Raw genomic sequence first — 20,283 nt, 5'->3', positions numbered from 1 at the left:
CATGCTCTTTCCCCAACCACTCCCGTCATTGCCCAATGGGTTCATGAACGAAGTGGCCATGGTGGCGGGGATAGAGATTATGAATGGGCTCGGCAACATGGACTTGCACACACTACAGCCGACTTGGCTACAGCTACTGTTGAGTGCCCAATCTGCCAGCAGCAGAGACCAACACTGAGTCCCCAGTATGGCACTATTCCTCAGGGCAATTAGTTAGCAACCTGGTGGCATGTTGATTACATTGGACCACTTCCATCATGGAAAGGGCAGTCTTTGTTTTACTGGGATAGATGCTTACTCTGGGTATAGATTTACATTCCCTGCATGCATTGCTTCTGTAAAAATTACCATCCATGGACTTATAGAACGCCTTATCCACCAATATGGTACCCCACAAAACACTGCCTCAGACCAAGAAACTCACTTCACAACCAATGAAGTACAGCAATGGGCGTATGATCATGGAATTCACTGGTCTTGCCATGTTCCCCATTGTCATGGATTGAATTGTGTCCCCCCAAAACTGTGGGTAGAAACTTGGCTAGGTCATGATTCCTAGTATTGTATGATTGTGTTATCTGATATGATTTCCTTATGTGTTGTAAACTCTACCACTATGATGAGATTATATGTGATCTCCTCATGTGTTATAAATTCTATCACTGTGATGAGGTTTTACTGATGAGGCTGACAAGATTAGTGCCTTAATGCAATCTCTTTTGAGATATAAAAGACAGAAGTAAGCAGAGATACATGGGAACCTCACACCACCAAGAAAGCAGTGCTGGGAGCAGAGCGCGTCCTTTGGACCTGAGGTTTCTGCACAGAGAAGCTCCCAGACCCAAGGAAGACTGATGACTTGGACTTTCCTCCAGAGCTGACAGAGAGAGAAAGCCTTTTCCTGGAGCTGATGCCCTGATTTTGGACTTGTAGCCTACTGGACTGTTAGAGAATAAACTTCTTTGCTAAATCCATCCACTTGTGGTATTCCTGTTAGAGCAGCACCAGATGACTGAGACACCCATTATCCTGAAGGAGCTGGCTTGATAGATGAATGGAATGGTCTTTAAAGACACAATTACAGCACCAGCTAGGTGACAATACCTTGCAGTGTTGGGACAATGTCCTCCAGGAGGCTGTATGTGCTCTTAACCAGCAACCAATATGTTCCATAGCCGGGATTCATATGTTCAGGAATCAAGGGGGTGGAAATGGGAGTGGCACCACTCACTATTATCCCTAGTGACCCACTTGCAAAATTTTTGCTTCCTGTCCCCACCACTCTATGTTCTGTGGGTCTAGAAGTCTTAGTTTGAAAGGGAGGAATGCCCCCACCAGGAGATGTAACACTGATTCCATTAAACTGGAAGTTAAGAATGCCACTTGACCACTTTGGGCTCCTTATGCCTCTGGATCAACAGGCAGAGAAAGGAGTTACCATATTGGCTGGTGTGATTGATCCTGATTGCTAACGGGGAATGAGGTTGCTATTACATAATGGAATTAAAGAAGAATATGTCTGGAATTCAGGAGATTCCTTAGGGCATCTCTTAGCACTACCATTCCCTGTGATTAAAGTCAATGGAAAACTACAGCAACCCAATTTCAGCATGACTAATGGCCCAGACCCTTCAGGAATGAAGGTTTGGGTCACCCCATCAGACAGAGAGCCATGACCAGCTGAGATGCTTTCTGAGGGCAAAGGGAATACAGAATGGGTGGTTGGAAGTTCTAAATAATAACTACGACGAGGTGACCAGTTGCAGAAAAGAAGAGTATTTCTTCCTTGTTTTGTTACACACACACACACACACGTTGTATATATGTTGATATATGTTGTTGTTAGGTGCCATTGAGTTGATTCTGACTCATAGGACCCTATGTACAACAGCACAAAACACTCCCCAGTCCTGTGCCATCCTCACAATCATTGCTATGCTTGAGCCTATCATTGCAGCCACTGTGTCAGTCTGTCTCGTTGAGGGTCTTCCTCTTTTTCGCTGACCTTCTACTTGGTAAAGTAGATATCCTTTTCCGGGGACTGGTCCCTCCTGATAACATGTCCAAAATATATGAGACGAAGTCTTGCCATCCTTGCTTCTAAGGAGCATTCTGGCTGTACTTCTTCCAAGACAGATTTATTCATTCTTCTGGCAGTCCATGATATATTCAATATTCTTTGCCAACACCATAATTCAAAGTCGTCAATTGTTTTTCAGTCTTCCTTATTCATTGTCCAGCTTTCACATGCGCACGAGGCACACCTTAATCCTCAAGGTGACATCTTTGCTTTTTAACACTTTAAGGAGGTCTTTTGCAGCAGATTTGCCGAATGCAATATGTCATTTGATTTCTTGACTGCTGCTTCCATAGGGGTTGATTGTGGATCCAAGTAAAATGAAATTGACAACTTCAATATTTTCTCTGTTTATCATGATGTTGCTTATTGGTCCAGTTGAAAGGGTTTTTTGTTTTCTCTGTGTTGAGGTGTAATCCATACTGAAGGTTGTAGTCTTTGATATATATAAAGTAAATATCTTTTTTTCTTTCCCTTATCCCATTACTTACTATAAAATATAAGATGTAAAAGTGGCTAGTTCATTTTAGTTGTATGCATGTTGATTGTATCATGTTAGGTGCAAGGATGACTTATAATTGTCTTTATTTGGAGATTATGTATGGTTTAGGGAGATGTATATATAAAGATGCCAAGTTGACAAGAGGTGGACTGTGATGGTTCATGTTATGTGTCAAGTTTCCTAGGCTATGATTCTTAGTGGTTTGGCAGACACTATGTAATCACCTTCCATTTTGTGATGTGATGTGAGCAGCCAATCAATTGAAAGGGGAGATTCCTTGAGGTTGTGGTCTGGCTTCAGTATAAAAAGGGGTATTCTGACAAAGATCACTCTCTTTCTCAACCTTGCACTCTTCTTGTCACCTGACCTTTCACTCCTGAGACATAAGCCTGCAGATGTCTCTGGCATTCCACCTGATCTGTAGATTTTGAATTTGCCAACCTCCACAATGCTGTGAGCCAGCAGAGACCTCCTGCCTTCCATCTGACTTACAGATTTTGAGTTCATCATCCACTGCAATCACAGAGGTGTTCAGCTTGTTGCCTGACCCATGGATTTGGGACTTGCCAGCCCCCAGAATTACATGAGCCATTCCTCACAATTGTGTGAGCCATTTCCTTGAAGTAAATTTCTCTCTCTGTATTTTTATATATGCTTCACTAGTTTTGCTCCTCTAGAGAACCCAGACTAAGACAGGTCCATAGGTAGTGCAAACTGTTGGCGTTGGGCTACTAACCTAAAGGTTGATGATTCGAACCTACCTGTAGCACTGTGAAATAAAGGCCTGGCAGTTTGCTTCTGTAAAGATTACAGCCAAGAAAATCCTATGGAGCAGTTCTCCCCTGTAACATATGGGGTTGTCATGAGTCAGAATCAGCTTAACAGCAATGGGCTTGGTTTTTCAAGTTTTGGTTTTATCCCTGAATCATTGGTGCCCACATAAACTCCCTTGTGAAGTTCCTGGATTATTCTAGATCTTCACTCTAGATGAACACTTGAAATGTGGCTAGTTCAAGTGAAGATGTTCTGTAAGTGTAAAATACACATTGAACTTTGAAGACTTAGTATGATAAAAAAGAATGTAAATTATCTTATTAGTAATATCCTATATATTGATTACATGTTAAAATAGTATTCTGGACCTATTTTGCTCAATAACATTTTATTAAAATTAATTTTTTTATGTTTTTCTAATGTGGCAACTAGAGAATTTAAAATTACATATATAGTTCGCATCTGTGGACCACATTGTATTTCTGTTGGACAGGCTGATTTAGAGCTTAAGCTTAGAGTCTCATACCATGACTGAACCTTAGAGAGGAAAGATGGCCACAGTCCAGTGCCCCATACTACCATTCCCTTTCTGTACAGCGTGCCCCTCTGTGCTCAAGCCTCCAGAACGCAGCGTAAAGGGGAAAAACATGTCAGTGGGTTCCTTCCTGCCTCATCCTCTCCCACATCTAACCGCCATGGTGCCTGAGTCATGGCGTGTGGAAACAGAGAGGAGTAGGTAGCTGGATAAGAGAACTAACTTGGTTGATTGACTGTGTTACTTCATTAATTCTAATTAATTCATTAATTCATTAATTCTGTGTTAATTTGGATGAGTGATAGATGCTCCGTGGTGGAATAAATCTAGTAGTGAAGTGCTCACCAAACACTCTGTGGCTTTGAGCCCTTACTACAGCTTTGAACCATTCTCTTCTCTTCTGCATGATCTCAATGTTTCCTTTTGCAAAAGCTCCAAGGCTCTCTTGAGCCTGCTTTCAGGGACTTGGAGCTGGAACTCTAGACTTCATTGCTATTTCAGCTTCCAGGCAGATAGAAAATGGTGCAAGTAGAGCTCCTTGCTCTGAATGGCTCTGGGGAGAAGGCTGGAGCTAGGAAATTTGGATTCAGCAGCAGCCTGCAGTGACTGAGCAGGTTTCTTTAGACTCAGCAATTTTCTGGGCCTGCCAGGACCTTTCAGTCTCCCAGAGAGCTCAAGGACTTGGACAAACAAGTTAGTTAGTGAGTGACAGTTGACACATAGCCCTGAGCACTCCCTTGAGGTGTGTCTTTGTTCAGACCTTCATTGAGAGGTAGCCCCTGGCTGGGAGCCAGCCCCCTGCTACCAACCACATGGGGCTCCTTTGTTTCCACACTGCAAGAACTCAGAGGGCAGCTGAGGTTACCTGTTGCCCTAGGCCACTTAAAGAACTGGCTGAGCAACATTGCAACCTAAGGTCTTTCCTGCTTCCACTTATTTTGTACAGGACTCTGCAGGCACACAGAGTCACAATCCCTGCTGTGTTTGTTTAGTGTTTTTTTTTTCTTCTGGCACCTTCCCTTTCAGGATGGGAGAAGCAAAGTCTTTCCTGTGCTTGGTGCCAATTGAGTCTCTTCCAGGTGTAACTGGAAGAGGCCTGGCCATCTTCCTCTGAAGCAGGAATCTTCAGGCTGCCTGATTTCTGGGAACAGTAGCTAACTTAGGAATTCTCCTTTCATGCATATAGCAAATGTTTGAGTGCCCTTTTGCTATGAGCTGAGACCTGGGCTAGCCTCTGAGAACACCACAAGGCATAAGTCCATCCCTCTAGCCATTTACAGCCTAGTAGGGGATATGACGGAGTCCTGGTGGTGCAGTGGTTGAGAGCTCGGCTGCTAACGTAAAGATCAGCAGTTCGAATCCACCAGTTGCTCCTTGGAAACCCTATGGGGCAGTTCTACTCTGTCCTATAGTGTGGCTATGAGTCAGAATCAACTCGACGACAATGGGTTTCAGGTAGTTTTCTGGGAAGATGACAGACAAGTTTGCCAAGGGAAGAGCAATGCATGCCATCAAAGAGGTATATACTGGGCTCAATAGAGGGGTAGATAGTAGTTTTAAGCAAACAGGAATGGAAGAAGGAGTCATGGAAGTTTCATAAAGGTAACAATAGAGCTGGCATTGAAGGATAGGTATGACTTGGCTATTATGCAGAGTTTCTCAACCTTGGCACTATTGACGTTTTGGACCAGATAATTCTCTATTGTGGGGAGCTGTCTTGTGCATTGCAGGATGTTTAACAGAATCAATGGATTCTACCCACGAGATGCCAGTAGGACCCCACTCAGTTGTGACAACTAAAAACTTCTTCAGACATTGCCAAATATTCCCTGTAGAGCAAAATCACCCTGGTCGAGAACCACTGCTATAGAGGAATAGGCAAAAGAATATTCCAGCCAGAATAAATAACAGGAGCAAAGGACTGGCCCTTCATGGGCATGCCAGGGGTCTCATTTTGCCTGGAATGAAGGTATGTGAAGAGGACTCTCAGGCAAACAGTGGAAAGATAGAATATAAGCACCACAAGATTTGGGATTTAGTGTGTATATATTTGTCTTATTCAATGATGTATCCCAAGCACATAGAACAGATTCTGGCACATAGCTAGGAGCTCAATAAATGTCTGTTGAATGAGAAATAGTCTGGGGCCACTTTACAGAAAGGTTGAGTGCTGAGCCAAGGAGTATTGTTTTTTTCCTCTAAGTAACAGGGAGACATCTGAATGTTTTGTAGAAAGAGATAGAAGCGACCAGTTCCAGAATCAAGGCCACTGCCTTCGCCATGTTGTGGCTCCTGCAACCAGTGCTGGGGGTCTGCAGCTGCTGCCACTGCTGCTGCCAAGTAGCATTTGGAAACTAGACCATGTGCCTCGGTAGCAGCTTCTCTTTTCTCCGCAGCTCTACACTCAAAGCAATGCTCACCACACCTTGTTTTGAGAACCTCACTAAGGTAGCCCAGCAGCAATCTGCAGACCACTAGACCAGGTAATTTCTGAGATCCCTTTCTTTGCTGTTTTTTTGATTCATTGTCTTCCAAATTTCTTGTCATAGATGAGTGAGTACCTCCGGTGCTACATCCCTTTTTGAAACATCTTAATTGATATTCTGTCAATTCCTAGAGCCTTATTTTTTTACCACTCGTTTCAGTGCAGCTAGAACTTCTTCCTTCAGTACCATTGGTTCTTGATCATATACTACCTCCTGAAATGGCTGAATGTTGACCAATTCTTTTTGGTACAGTGACTGAGTATATTTCTTCCATCTTCTTTTGATGCTTCCTGCGTCGTTCAATATTTTCCCCATAGAATTCTTCAAGACCGCAACTTGAGGCTTAAATTTTTTCTTCAGTTCTTTCAGCTTGATAAATGCCGCATGTGTTCTTCCCTTTTGGTTTTCTATTTCCAGGTCTTTGTACATTTCATCGTAATAGTTTACTTTGTCCTTTCGAGCTGCCCTTTGAAATCTTCTGTTCAGCTATTTTACTTCATCATTTCTTCCTTTTGCTTTAGCTACTCTACGTTCAAGAGCAAGTTTCAGAGTCTCTTCTGACATCCATTTTGGTCTTTTATTTTTTTCCTGTCTTTTAATGACCTTTTGCTTTCTTCTTGTATGATGTCCTTGATGTCATTCCACAACTCGTTTGGTCTTCAGTCATTAGTGTTCAGTGGGTCAAATCTATTCTTTAGATGGTCTCTAAATTCAGACAGGATATAGTCAAGGTTGTATCTTGGCTCTTGTGGACTTGTTTTAATTTTCTTCAGCTTCAATTTGAACTTGCATATGAGCATAAAGATTATAGTTTAGGAAACCTTATGGGCAGCTGTACTGTGTTCTACAGGGTTGCTGTGAGTTGGAATTGACTCGACTGCACACAACAACAATACTATATATATACTTCAGTATCTTTTTTCTTACTTTATATCAGAACACTTCTCATAGCCTTGTATATTGATCTATAATATGATTTTTAATGATACCTAGTATTTGATTTTGTTGATATGCCATAATTTTTTGAACCAATTTTCTATTACTTAATAGTTTCCTTAGAGTATATTTCTGGAAGTGGCATTATTGGGCCTTTTTTTCATTTCCAAATTGCTGTTTAGATAAGTTGTATCAATTTATACTACCTTCAGAAGTCTTATTTTGCCACATCTCTGCCAATACTAAGGACTATCATTTTATGAAAACCTTTGTCAATTTGATAAAACAAAATGGCTTCTAATTATTTTAATTTACATTTTTCTAATTTCTTGTGAGTTCGCAACTTTTTTAATGTATGAGTTGTCCACTTGTGTTTCTTCTTTTTTTAATTGCCTGCTCATCATCACCTTTGCTCTTTTTCCTAATGGGTTGTCATCTTTAACTTTTTGCTTTGTAAGGGCTTTTTATATATTAAAAAAGATATTAATGATACTTAAAAAGAAAAAAATAATATTAATCAGACAGCTGTACTTCAGGGGGATTGGAGCAGAGGATGACATCTGAGGGAGGGAAACGGCCAATCTCAGGAGTCCAGGTGAAAGGTAATAGAGGCACAGCCACAGACAGCTCTTGGACCAAGCGAGGAGGAAGACTCACACACAGCTGCAAGGATTTGACCGTGGTGATGGGATAAGGTGGAAAGAGATGGTGATGCCACTAAAGTAAAATTGGGGACAAAAAAGTAATATGCATAAGGTGGGTGTTTCTGACATGGCCAAGTTGCTTAAAGTGAGACCTAATGCAATTGAAATGGGATGTTGGGACTGTCACATGGCGAATGGTTGCAAAAGGAGCATTTGATGATGAGAATCACCAGGCCACCACGATTGCCTCTAAGCTGCTCCTTCTTTGTCTATCCATTGCCAAAGGCTTTTTGTTGAGAACAAAGGGATAAGCCACAATCAAAACAGTACTCTCTTCTTGTGACATACTAAGATTCTCATGATGGAACTTTCCTTTTGCAACCATTCCTCATATGACAGTCTCAACATTCCATTTCACTTGCATTAGGTCTCATTTTAAGCAACTTGGTCATGTCAGAAACACCCCCCCTTATGAACAGCCGTGGCTAATCCAGAGACTGGAGTATATGCGCATTTAATGCACACCTTGACACTGTGCCACCAAATGTCTCCAGTGCATCAAACTATACCAGGACGGTGGCCATGACTAATCTGTAAGTGTCCTATAAAGCAGGTCCCTCCTCTAGTGCTCTGTTCAATCTCTTTCTTTCATGTTTTAAACTGTCATGTTCTTTTTAAGTGTGTTGTAAAATGTTATGAACTGATAAGCCTAGATTGTTTTTGAATGCAGGTTGAGTCAGAAATTACTGATGGCTTCTAAGAAACAATTCAACAAATATTAGGACCAATTTAAATGACAACTTCATAGGATAAATTTCCCAGGTTAGAAGAAAGGATAAAACCTGCTGCCGTCGAGTTGATTCCTACTTGTAGCAACCCTATAGGACAGAGTAGCACTGCCCCACAGGGTTTCCAAGGAGTGGCTGGTAGATTCGAACTGCTGATCTTTTGGTTAGAATTTGAGCTCTTAACCACTGTGCCACAAGGGCTCCAGAGTAATCCTAACACAGAAATCACTGGATTTCCTGGCAGCAAATATCTAAATAGATGGCAGACTTATGTTTCTCTTTTTATCTGTGTATAGAATAAAAAAAAATTTCGGATAAAACTTGATTGTCAAAGAGATGACCATTTAATGTGACAATTTAAGATGAAGAGGGCAAATTAATACCTGTAATGGATTGAATTGTGTTACCCAAAAATATGTGTCTACTTGGCTAGGCCATGATTCCTGATACTGTGTGGCTGTGCTGTTTTGTGATCTGATGTAATTATGCTCCATTTTGTGATGTGTTGTAGATCCTAACCTTTATATGTTAGTTAGGCAGGATCAGTGTGGGGTGTATTTTGAGTCACCGCCTTACAAGTCACACCCTTACTCAAGTCACACCCTTACTTGAGTCTCACCTTTTATCTTACAAAAGATAAAACAGAGAGAAGCAAGCAGAGAGGGACAGGACCTCATGACCACCAAGAAGGAGGGACCTCACTATCGCCAAGAAAGAAGAGCTGGGAGTGAAGCATGTTCTTTGGACCTAGGTTCCCTGCACTAAGAACCTCCTAGACCCAAGGGAAGATTGATGCCAAGACACATGGAGATCTCCAAGGAACGCCAGGCCCACAGATGTTGAAAGGAGACAAGGACCTTCCCCCGAGCCAACAGAGATAGTCTTCCCCTCGAGCTGGTGCCCTGAATTCGGACTGATAGCTTCCTAAACTGTGAGAGAATAAATTTCTCTTTGTTAAAATCATCCACTTGTGGTATCTCTGTTATAGCAGCACTAGATAACTAAGACAATGCCCTTCATTGGGAAGAAGTCAGGGGACTTTGCTTGCTATAAAGAAGATCCAAGACAGTTTGCAAATGTTTTTGCCACAGAATATCATAAACCAAAAACCAAACCTGTTGCTGTCGAGTCGATTCTGACTCATGGCAACCCCATGTAACACAGAGTAGAACTGCTCATAGGGTTTTCTTGCCTGTAATTTTAACAGAAGCAAATTACCAGACCCTTTTTTCGTGGTGCTACTGGGTTTGAATTGTCAATCTTTGGGTCAGTAGTCAAGCACAAACTATTTGCACCACCCAAGGACCTTTTACTCTAATTTGAGAAAAATTTGATAGGATTTAGACAGTTGCTCCCTCCTCAAGTCTGCGATGGAAATAAGATTTCCATCTTGTTATATCTTACATTATTATGGAAACAAGTAAACTGCGATTCCCAGTGGTTATTAGTGGTTTTAGAAGGAGCCCTCATGGTGCAGAGGTTAAGTGCTCAGCTGCTAATCAAAAAGTTGGTGGTTCAAACCCACTAGCCTCTCTGTGGGAGAAAGTTGTGGTAGTCTGCTTCTGTGAAGATTACAGCATTGGAAACCCTATGGGGGCAGTTCTACTGTCCTATAGGATCACTTGTAGTCAAAATCGACTTCATGGCAATGGGTATCAGTGGTTTTATTTTCACCTTTATGGTTTCCTGGGATTTCCAAACATCCTACAACTGAAATGAATGGTTAAGAGGATGGATTCTGGAGCTTGCCAAACAGTGTGGGTTTAAGTTCTAGCTCTGACATTTACTAATTTAACTTTTCTATGCCTTAGTTTCCTTATCTGAAAAATGGGGAAAATTATAGTACCTACCCAATAGACGTTTTTAGGAGGATTAATAGAGCTAGTATATGGAACAAGACCTGGGACATACCAAATATAAGTGTCTGTTGCTGCTAGTACTCCTACCAATACTATTATTAGGGTAGGCGTACAATTTTTAAGAATTATGGTTAAGAGTTATTCAGAAAAGCAACTGAAAGAGCATGGACCCTGAATTCAGACACACTGGGTTTCAAGTTCAGACTCTGGGTAAATGTAAGCAAGGTACTTTAGATCTTTAAGCACCAGTTTCTTTGTGAATAAAATGGGGGTAATATTAGCATGGAGTCCTTGGATGAAGCAAAGGTTAACATGCTCAGTTGGTTGGAGGTTAGAGTCCACTCATGTTGTTGTTATTGTTAGGTACAATTGAGTCAATTCCAACTCATAGTGACTCTATGTACAACAGAATGAAACACTGCCTGGTCCTGTGCCATCCTCACCATCATTGCTATGTTTGAGCCCATTTTCGCAGCCACTGTGTCAATCCATCTCATTGAGGGTCTTCCTCTTTTTCACTGGCACTCTACTTAACCAAGCATGATGTCCTTCTCTAGGGACTGGTCTCTCCTGATAATATGTCCAAAATACACGTGACAACGTCTTATATCCTCAGTTCTAAGGAGCATTCTGGCTGTACTTCTTCCAAGACAGATTTGTTCATTCTTCAGGCAGTCCATGGCATATTCAATATTCTTTGCCAACACCATAATTCAAAGACGTCATTTTTTCTTCAGTCTTCCTTATTCATTGTGCAACTTTCTCATGTGTATGAGGCCATTGAAAACACCATGGGTTGCATCAGGCATATCCTAGTCCTCAAAGTAACGTCTTTGCTTTCTAACACTTTAAAGAGGTCTTTTGCAGCAGATCTGCCCAATGCAATACATCAGTTGATTTCTTCACTGCTGCTTCCATGGGCATTGATTGTGGATCCAAGTAAAATGAAATCCTTGACAACTTCAATATTTTCTCCGTTTATCATGATGTTGCTTATTGGTCCAGTTGTGAGGATTTTTGTTTATGTTCTTTGTGTTGAGATATAATCCATACTGAAGACTGTAGTCTTTGATCTTCATCAGTAAGTACTTCAAGTTCTCTTCAATGTCAGCAAGCAAGATTGTGTCATCCGCATATCGCAGGTCTACCCACAGGCACCTTTAAAGAAGGGCCTGGTGATCTACTGCCAAAAAATCAGCCATTGAAAACCTTCCAGTGCACAGCTCTACTCTGACACACTTGGGACCTCCATGAGTTGGGTGGACTCAAACAGCAACTGATTTTTTTTTTTATATTAGTATATACATTGTAGAGTTGTAAGTATTAAATAAGTTAATGCTTAAAAAGTACTTTGTAGTCTTGACACATAGGAAATGCTCAAAAAATGTTAACTATGTTACTTATATAGGAACAAACCTTAGTGTTTGTTATGGATTGAATTGTGTCCCCCCAAAATGCGTGGCAACTTGGCTGGGCTATGATTCCCAGTATTGTGTGATTGTCCACCATTTTGTCATCTGATGTGATTTTCCTATGTGTTGTAAATCCTACCTCTATGATGTTAATGAAGCAGAATTAGAGGCAGTTATATTAATGAGGCAGGACTCAATCTACAAGATTTTTTCCATTTTTTTTTTATTGTTGTAGTTTAAGTGAAAGTTTACGTTTCAGGTTAGTCTCTTACACAAAAATATATACATACATTGTTATGTGACCCTAATTGCTCTCCCTATGCTGTAACAGCACACTCCTCTTTCCACCCCTGATTTCCCATGTTCATTCAACCAGCTCCTAACCCTCTCTGGCTTCTGATCTCACCTCCTGACAGAAGCTGCCCATTTACTCTCATGTATCTACTGGAGCTAAGAAGCACACTCTTCATGAGTATCATTTTATGTCCCACAGTCCAGTCCAAACTTTGTCTGAAGAGCTGGCCTTGGAAATTGTTTTAGTTCTGGGCTGACAGAGAGTTCAGGGGCCATATTTTCCGGGGTTCCTCCAGTCTCAGTCAGACCATTAAGTCTGGTCTTTTTACTAGAATTTAAGTTCTGCACACCACCTTTCTCCTGCTCCATCAGGGACTCTCTATTTGTGTTCCCTGTCAGGGCAGTCATTGGTGGTAGCCAGGCACCATCTAGTTCTTCTGGTCTCAGGCTGATGAAGTCTCTGGTTTACCTGGCCCTGTTTGTCTCTTGGGCTAATACTTTCCTTGTGTCTTTGGTGTTCTTCATGCTCCTTTACTCCAGGTGGTTGGGACCAATTGATGCATCTTAGATGGCTGCTTGCAAGCTTTTAAGACCCCAGACGCCACTTGCCAAAGTAGGACGCAGAACATTTTCTTAATAAACTTTGTTATGCCAGTTGCCTAGATGTCCCCTGAAAGCATGGTCCCCGGCCTCCCACCCATGCTTCTCTGTCCCTTGAAGTGTTTGATTGTAACTTTAACTTCTTTAAGAATAATTTAAGTGGTGAGTTATCTATTCAAATTTAGTGATTTTAGTTCTTTTGACTACTTATGCTTGTTTGTTTTAATAAAATACTGTTTTTGTAACATGAAATGAAAGGCATAATTGAGTGGGAAACTATGTTCCTCTCTTCTTTTCTCATTTAAATGTACTTAGAGGAAATCTAATGATTCAGATCATGAGGCCATTACCAAGGCCCCATATTTTACCTGCTGGCAACTATCCTAATTACAAGTAGAGGATCAAAGAGAGAATACACATCTCTGAAGAGCCAATCTCACAAACCTAACCTATAAAATGATGACAAAGGCCACATATGATTAAGTGAAATAATGGGTATGTGGAAACTTAGATGTTCAGAGAGAGCTGTCATTTTGCTCTGGAAATATAGGAAATAATCTTTTAAAATATGTTTTGGAAAAAATGACAAGAAATGCAAAACCAAGTGATCTACCTAAATTTTTATATCAGAAAATAACTTAATAGAAATGAACACTTCGGACCATGGCAGCCTTTGGTTCTCTAAATCAGTCATGTTGGTAGGGTGACATTGAGACAGTGGACTGTCTCAGGAAAGAAAGACAATTCATGAATTGCAGGCTTGTGTGTCCAACTCTGTAACTTTCTCAAGGAACAAGTGTGAATTAAGATGAGATATAGGTGGACTTCCACCACCTGTCTGTCAGTTTGTCGTGTTGTGGTACTTGTGTGTTGCTGTGATGCTGGAAGCTATGCCACTGGTATTTCAAATACCAGCAGGGTCACCCATGGTGGACAGGTTTCAGCAGAGCTTCCAAATTAAGATAGACTAGGAAGAAAGACCTGGCAATCAACTTCCAAAAATTAGCCATTTAAAACCTTATGGCTCTGATCTATTTTTTTTTTTTTTTGTAAACCTCCTTCCATGTAAATAAACAGAACAATAACTTATACTTTTTAGTGCCTGTATAGTAGTCTATCACAGAACATTGTCCTGTTTGCTTGCTTTGGTCACACCGTCAGGACAGATCCAATGCTGGAGGAGGACATCATGTTTGGTGAAGTACAGAGCCAGTGAGGGTGAGGCAGACCCTCTGTGAGATAGATTGACACAATAGCCACATCAATGGACTCAAATATGCTGATGATCGTGAGCTATGATGCAGGATCAGGCAATGTTTCATTCTGTTGAACATAAATTCACCATTAGTTGGAGTCAACTTGGTGGCAACTATCCCTATCTATCTGTCTATCCATCCGTCCCTCCGTTTGCCTGCCCATCCATCCATCTACCTCTTGCTGAAGTTAGAAGGGCCAAATGCCAGAACCTTAGGTGGAAAAATAAAGAAACAGATGTATACAACACTCTAGATCAGGAGTTGGCAAACTATAGCCCACTGGCCAAACCTGGCCTGCCACTCGTTTTTGTAAATAAAGTTTTGTTGGAACACAGCAATATCCATTTTGTAATGTATTGTTTATGGCTGCTTTCTTATATAACAGCTGAGCTGACTAATTTTGACAGAGGCTTCATGGCTTCCAAAGCCTAAAATATTTACTATTTGGTCTTTTACAGGAAATGTTTGCATACCCATAGTACAGATAAAATTTAAGCAATTGTGTTCAATTAAAGAAGCATAAACAATGTTAAAAAGTGAATGGTAAAATGGAGAAAATATTTTCAACATATGTAATAAATAGATTAGTAGCTTTAAAATAGCCAAAAAAATAATAGCTATAAAATGTAAAAATATATTGGTTTATAACTCAATAAGAAAAACATGAATGTACTGACAGAAAAATAGGCAAAGACCATGAATAGCCAATTCACTAATGAAGAACTATGATTGGCCTATAAGCTTATGAAAAATTCATAATATCACAAGTAATCAAGGAAATACAAATTAAAATGATAAAACAGCTGTTTTGACAATAAAATGGAAAAAGTTTTCTTTTTAAGAGCTAATATCCAGTATTGATGAAGTTATGGGGGAAAGGCACTCTCATATACAGCTGGGGGTGTAAACTGGGGCAAACTTTCTGGAAGAAATTGGCAATATGTACCGAAATCCTTAAAACTGTTCTTTCCCTTTGACCTAGCAGATTCATTTCTGGAAATTTCTGTCTGGGAAACAACTGGGTAAGGGCATAATGATATTGCTATGAAGATATTCATGGCAGCAAATTTGGAAGCAACCTAACTGTGAATCAGACAGGATTGGTTCAATAAATTAAGGTACATACACACCGTAGACTGCTATGCAGGCACTAAAAAGTATGAGTTAGTGTTCTATTTATTGACACAGAAAGATGTTTACAATAAAATAAAATATCAGATCCAACTGCAAGGGCAGAGGCTCAGCTTGAGGCTCAGGGGATGAGCAACATGAGCTCAGTGGTAACATCACAATGCTATAAATCCACTGAATGTCAGAACTGGAAGTAGCCTTGTACGTTCTTCTGGTTCAGACCTCTCATTCTGTAAATGCTGAAGCTCAAGTCCAAGACAGGAAGTGACTTGACCGAGGTCACACAACCAATTGAGATGAGAGTCTGAGCCTGCTGCTTCCTAGTGCAGGGCTTGCTCTCCTAAACCTCCAGCAAACAGGTGCTTTTGTGGCCACCTTTCTGGATGCTTCCTGGAACTTGTTATCATAGCAATATTTGATACTTGCCTACATTGTCTAAGCATGTTCCCTGTACCTTGTTTTACCCCTAAGTCATTCCACTTTGTGTTCAGTTAGTTATCCGTGTGGCTGTTCTCTCTGCTCTACTGCAAGATCTTTGAGAGCAGAGAGCATTCATTATTTAGTGCTTTCATTTCCTTACAGTTTAGATATTGCTTTCAGCATAGTAGGTATGCAATTTCTCCAAGAATGTTGTTTCTGCTTTTTGGATTATTTGTTTGGTTGGTTGAGTTTTCCCCTTTACTCATGGGCTTAGCATGGCATGATGGTTCAGCACACAGACTTTGAAGCTGGATTTGTTGGTGGTGGTGGTAGGTGTCGTTGATTCAGTTCTGACTCATAGCAACCCTCTGTACAACAGAACAAAACACTGCCTGGTCCTGCACCATCCTCACAATCACTGTTATGCTTAAGCCCATTGTTGCAGCCATTGTGTCAAACTTGGTGGGTTTGAATTCTAGCTGTACTATCTACTAGCTGTGTAACTTTGAGAAAATTAGTTAACCTCTCTGTGCCTCCTTTTCCTCATCTGAAAAATGGAGATAAAAATAGTACCTACACCACAGGGTTGTTATGAAAATTAAGTAGGTTAATATTTGTAAAACACTTAGAATAGTGCTTGCCACACAGTAGCACTATGTAAATGGTTGCTAAAAAATTAATTGGATGTAGGAAAACTCTGATCTGTATGTACATGGAGGGTTTATTTGGAAAAAAAAAAAAAACCATACAAATAAACATGTGAGAAGACCAAATGCCAGGTTTCAAATGTATTAGGGCAACCAAACCAAACCCGTTGCTGTCGAGTTGATTCCAACTCATAGCTACCCTATAAGTCAGAGCAGAACTGCCCACATAGAATTTCCAAGGAGCACCTGGTGGATTTGAACTGCTGACCTTTTGGTTAGCAGCTGTAGCACTTAACCACTACACCACCAGAGTGTCCATTAGGGCAACAGTCATGGGAAAAAACAGATATTTTTGTGGTATTCAGAACTAAAGGAAGGGAACATAGTGTCCTAAGTGCAGAAAAAGGAAAAAATGTATATTTAGAAGCTCTGGATGTTTGCTTCTTTGACAAACCAAATGAAAACCCAGCAAAACACCCGTCCTGCCTCGTGAGGAGGTGATCAGTTCTGGATGAGGACTGCCTCACCTTCTAGCATGTCATGGTGTATCATGTATTCAGCTGCATGTTACAGAAACCCAATTGCAGTGGCTTAACCAAATAGAAACTTAGTTTTTTCTAAGTACTAAGATGTCCAGAGATGGGCAATGCAAGGCTATTACAGCCATTCCATGAGGCCACCAGGGCCCACACCCTTTCTGTTCCCCTATTCTTCCCATGTGACTTATGTTCCGCTTATAAGGTATTGGTTGCATCTCCAGGCATCATGTTACATTTTAGACAAGATGAAAGGGACAGGGGGAGTGACAGATGGCAAAAGCAGCAATGCCCACTGGGTCTTCTCCTCTTAAAAAGCTTCCTTGAAAACCCTACCCAGTGACTTCTGAGTACATCTTATTGGCCAGAAGTGGGGTACATGACCACTCGTCCCTCTAAGTAAGTTTGATAGGGTAGGTATTTTGGCTTGTCACGTTGACCTGAACAAGAGGTTCTGCTAGTAAGGAAGAAAAGGAGAATGGATACTGGGTTCGCGACTAGCAGTGGGGTCTTATTGGAAGATTCTTAACACTTTAATGAGCAATTGAGCAGAAAGTAGAGCAACTTGCTGAGATTGGGAAAACCAGTTTTCTTTGGGAGAAATCAAGAGTGCCACTTGGTTATGCTAAGTTTGAGGTCCTTGTTAGACATCCAAATGGAGATGCCAATGTGCTGTTGTTTATACAAGTCTGGAGCTCAGGAGAGCAGTCAGGGCTGGGGATTGAAATATGGAGTCATCAACATATAGATTGCTTCTAATCTTCCCATAAAGATGAAGTAAGGCCATCAGCTGAGAGTAGAGAAAGAAAGAGGAGATTTGAGGAGAGAGAAGATACAAAGTAGTCCTCTAGGAGAGTATGAATGCAAACTTACTAGGGTGGTAGGATTGCTGGTTAGTGTGAGTATCCTTTTAGTATTTATGGTCTTGAATTATACAACCAGTTAGCCAAATTGTGTGATTTTTGTCCAGCAATGTTTTGTTGAGGGAACCCTGGTGGCACAATGGTTAAGCGCTCGGCTACTAACCTTAAGGTTGGTGGTTTGAACCCACCAGCCACTCTGTGGGAGAAAAGACCTGGTGATCTACTCTGGTAAAGATTATAGTCTAGGAAACCCTATGGGGCAGTTCTATTCTGTCATATAGGATTGCTATGAGTAGAAATCGACTCGGCGGCACACAATAAGAACAACATTTGGTTGATTGGATGAAATCACCACAAAAGCAGATGCAACCAAGACTGGGGTTTTCCTGGTGTGTATGAGGAAGGTAAAATAGGACAAGGAAATTTAGAGTGTTTATAAGATAATGGTTATAATTATATGATAGATATTGAATAAAATTGTGAACTCATGGATTGGTGGCCTTGATAGGGAGATAAATTTTGTTGTAGGGTTATTAGAACAAATATACTTAAAGGATAAGAGGTGGTAGTCAGATTATGAACTGCTTGAAAAGGGATTTCAGTCATGGTGTAATTATTTGTGATAACAAGGTCTAGGGTGTGATCTTGGGAGTGGGTGGCTGAGGTGGATGGAGGGAAAGATACTTGTAGAGAGAAGGCCAAGTGAACTGAAGGATGGATGTGGGATGGGACATTCACAAGGCTGGTGAAGTGCCCAAAATGATGATGGCATGAAGAGTGGGAAGGTTACCAGTGAGCCAGGGGCTATTGCCTTCAGAGAATGACAGCAGGGATGGGGAGGGGGCTTGGAGGTGTTGACTAGGAAAAAAGGAGAAATGGTGGGTGGTATATTCCAATGGTATGAGCTTCCAAGGAAAGCTGTCACAAGAGGCAAGCAGAGAGTCTGAAGAGAGTATTCATCACTGTTAAATGTGGTAAAGCAAGGCTCAAGGTAAGATGGAGTGGATAAAGGGCAAAGATGGAGGGATTGGTCTAGAGCAGGGGGAGAGTCCTCATCTTCTGAGTATGGAAATGGGCAGAAAACTGGGGGGCTTAGGCTTTGTGGCCTCAATATGTTCAAGTGGGAAGCAAGTTTGTCTCTTTAGAATGGGGGAGGTAGGAATTGTTGGTACATAAGGGAATAAATGCTGATGAGAACGGGAAAATATTCTTTCCAACAACAAGAAAAAAGACTGCCAAACTCTCTGAGGTGAGCAGTGATGGATTTGCTCTGGCACTTATCTACATGGCTATAGGACTTTTCTGTGCCAGGGCACAGCTGCCTGGAAATAGGAGCAAACTAACGAATTGTGGAATTGGTCCAGGTTAATTTTTCACCATGCAGTTGTGACAGAAGGATGGGGATGCAAAGGAGTCAGGGGAGCCATGTAATCACTTGTGGGGCTCAGAGCAGTGGGGGGGGGAAACAAATATCTCAGGGAGGCAATAAGTTAGGTAAAAGGGGAGGCTTCATCTTTCTTGAGGAGTGGAAGTACTCTTCCCAGTGTGCTGTACCCAGGCCTCCACAAGGGTGGAGGGAAGCAGTGGTCACTGGGTGGGGACAGGGGAGCTGGCAGCTGAGAATCTGTCCTGGAGAGGTGGGAGATGGTGAAGGCAGGACCACGCGCAGGTTGAGGCTCGAAGCCCCTGGTGCCTGCTTTATTGTCCCATTGGACTTCACTTACAAAACACAAATTGAAAGATACAACGATTAAGAACTTCCAGATGGCAAGCACAGAGCATTAAAGCCCAAGCTCGGGGCCCTTCTGAGGCCCTATGTCACTGCACTAATCACATGGCCATGAAGCCACCAACTGCAGATTTACATCCTAAACAGTCATGCGAATAAATTACTGTTGTTTTAAGCCACTAAGTTTTGGAGTGGTTTGTTCTGCAGCATTATTGTGACATAAGCTGAATGACACAAGTTATATTCTCATGGAAGTTTAGGATCTAAAATATGATTTCCTTAAAACCACCTGTTCCCATTTACTCCTTGGAAAGTCTTTGCACATCCCCAAGGGTGCAGGCAGCTCAATTTGAGGGCTACTGGACCAGAGATCAAAAGTCATGGGGAGTGGAAGGGAGAATGGAGATAGCTAAAGGAACGGAGGCTGTGGTCAGCACATGGGATCCTGGATTGGCGACTTCAGCAGGGGACAAGTCTGGGGATGGCCATGCAAAAAGACACATACAAGAGTTAGGATGTGAAGGCATCGCATAGCAAGCAGCATTGTGTGGGCTGTCGAATGATGTCACCCATGAGGGGCAGTGCTCCTGTTGGTTATGCACATGGGCGCTGTGGTCAGGCAGCCTGGGTTGGAGTCCTGCCTCACACTTACCTGTGTGGCCTGGGGCATGTTACCTCCATTCTGAGTGCTTTCATTTCCTTCAGTGTAAAATGGTGCTACTGCAGGTAGGCCCCGACTTACTACAGAGTTCTGTTCTGATGTAATTTGAATACCTCATTTTTTTTTTTTTTTT

The sequence above is a fragment of the Trichechus manatus genome, unplaced genomic scaffold (genome assembly GCF_000243295.1).
Source record: "Trichechus manatus latirostris isolate Lorelei unplaced genomic scaffold, TriManLat1.0 scaffold00188, whole genome shotgun sequence".
Taxonomy (NCBI): Eukaryota; Metazoa; Chordata; class Mammalia; order Sirenia; family Trichechidae; genus Trichechus; species Trichechus manatus.
Note: the sequence above shows the minus strand (reverse complement) of the source record.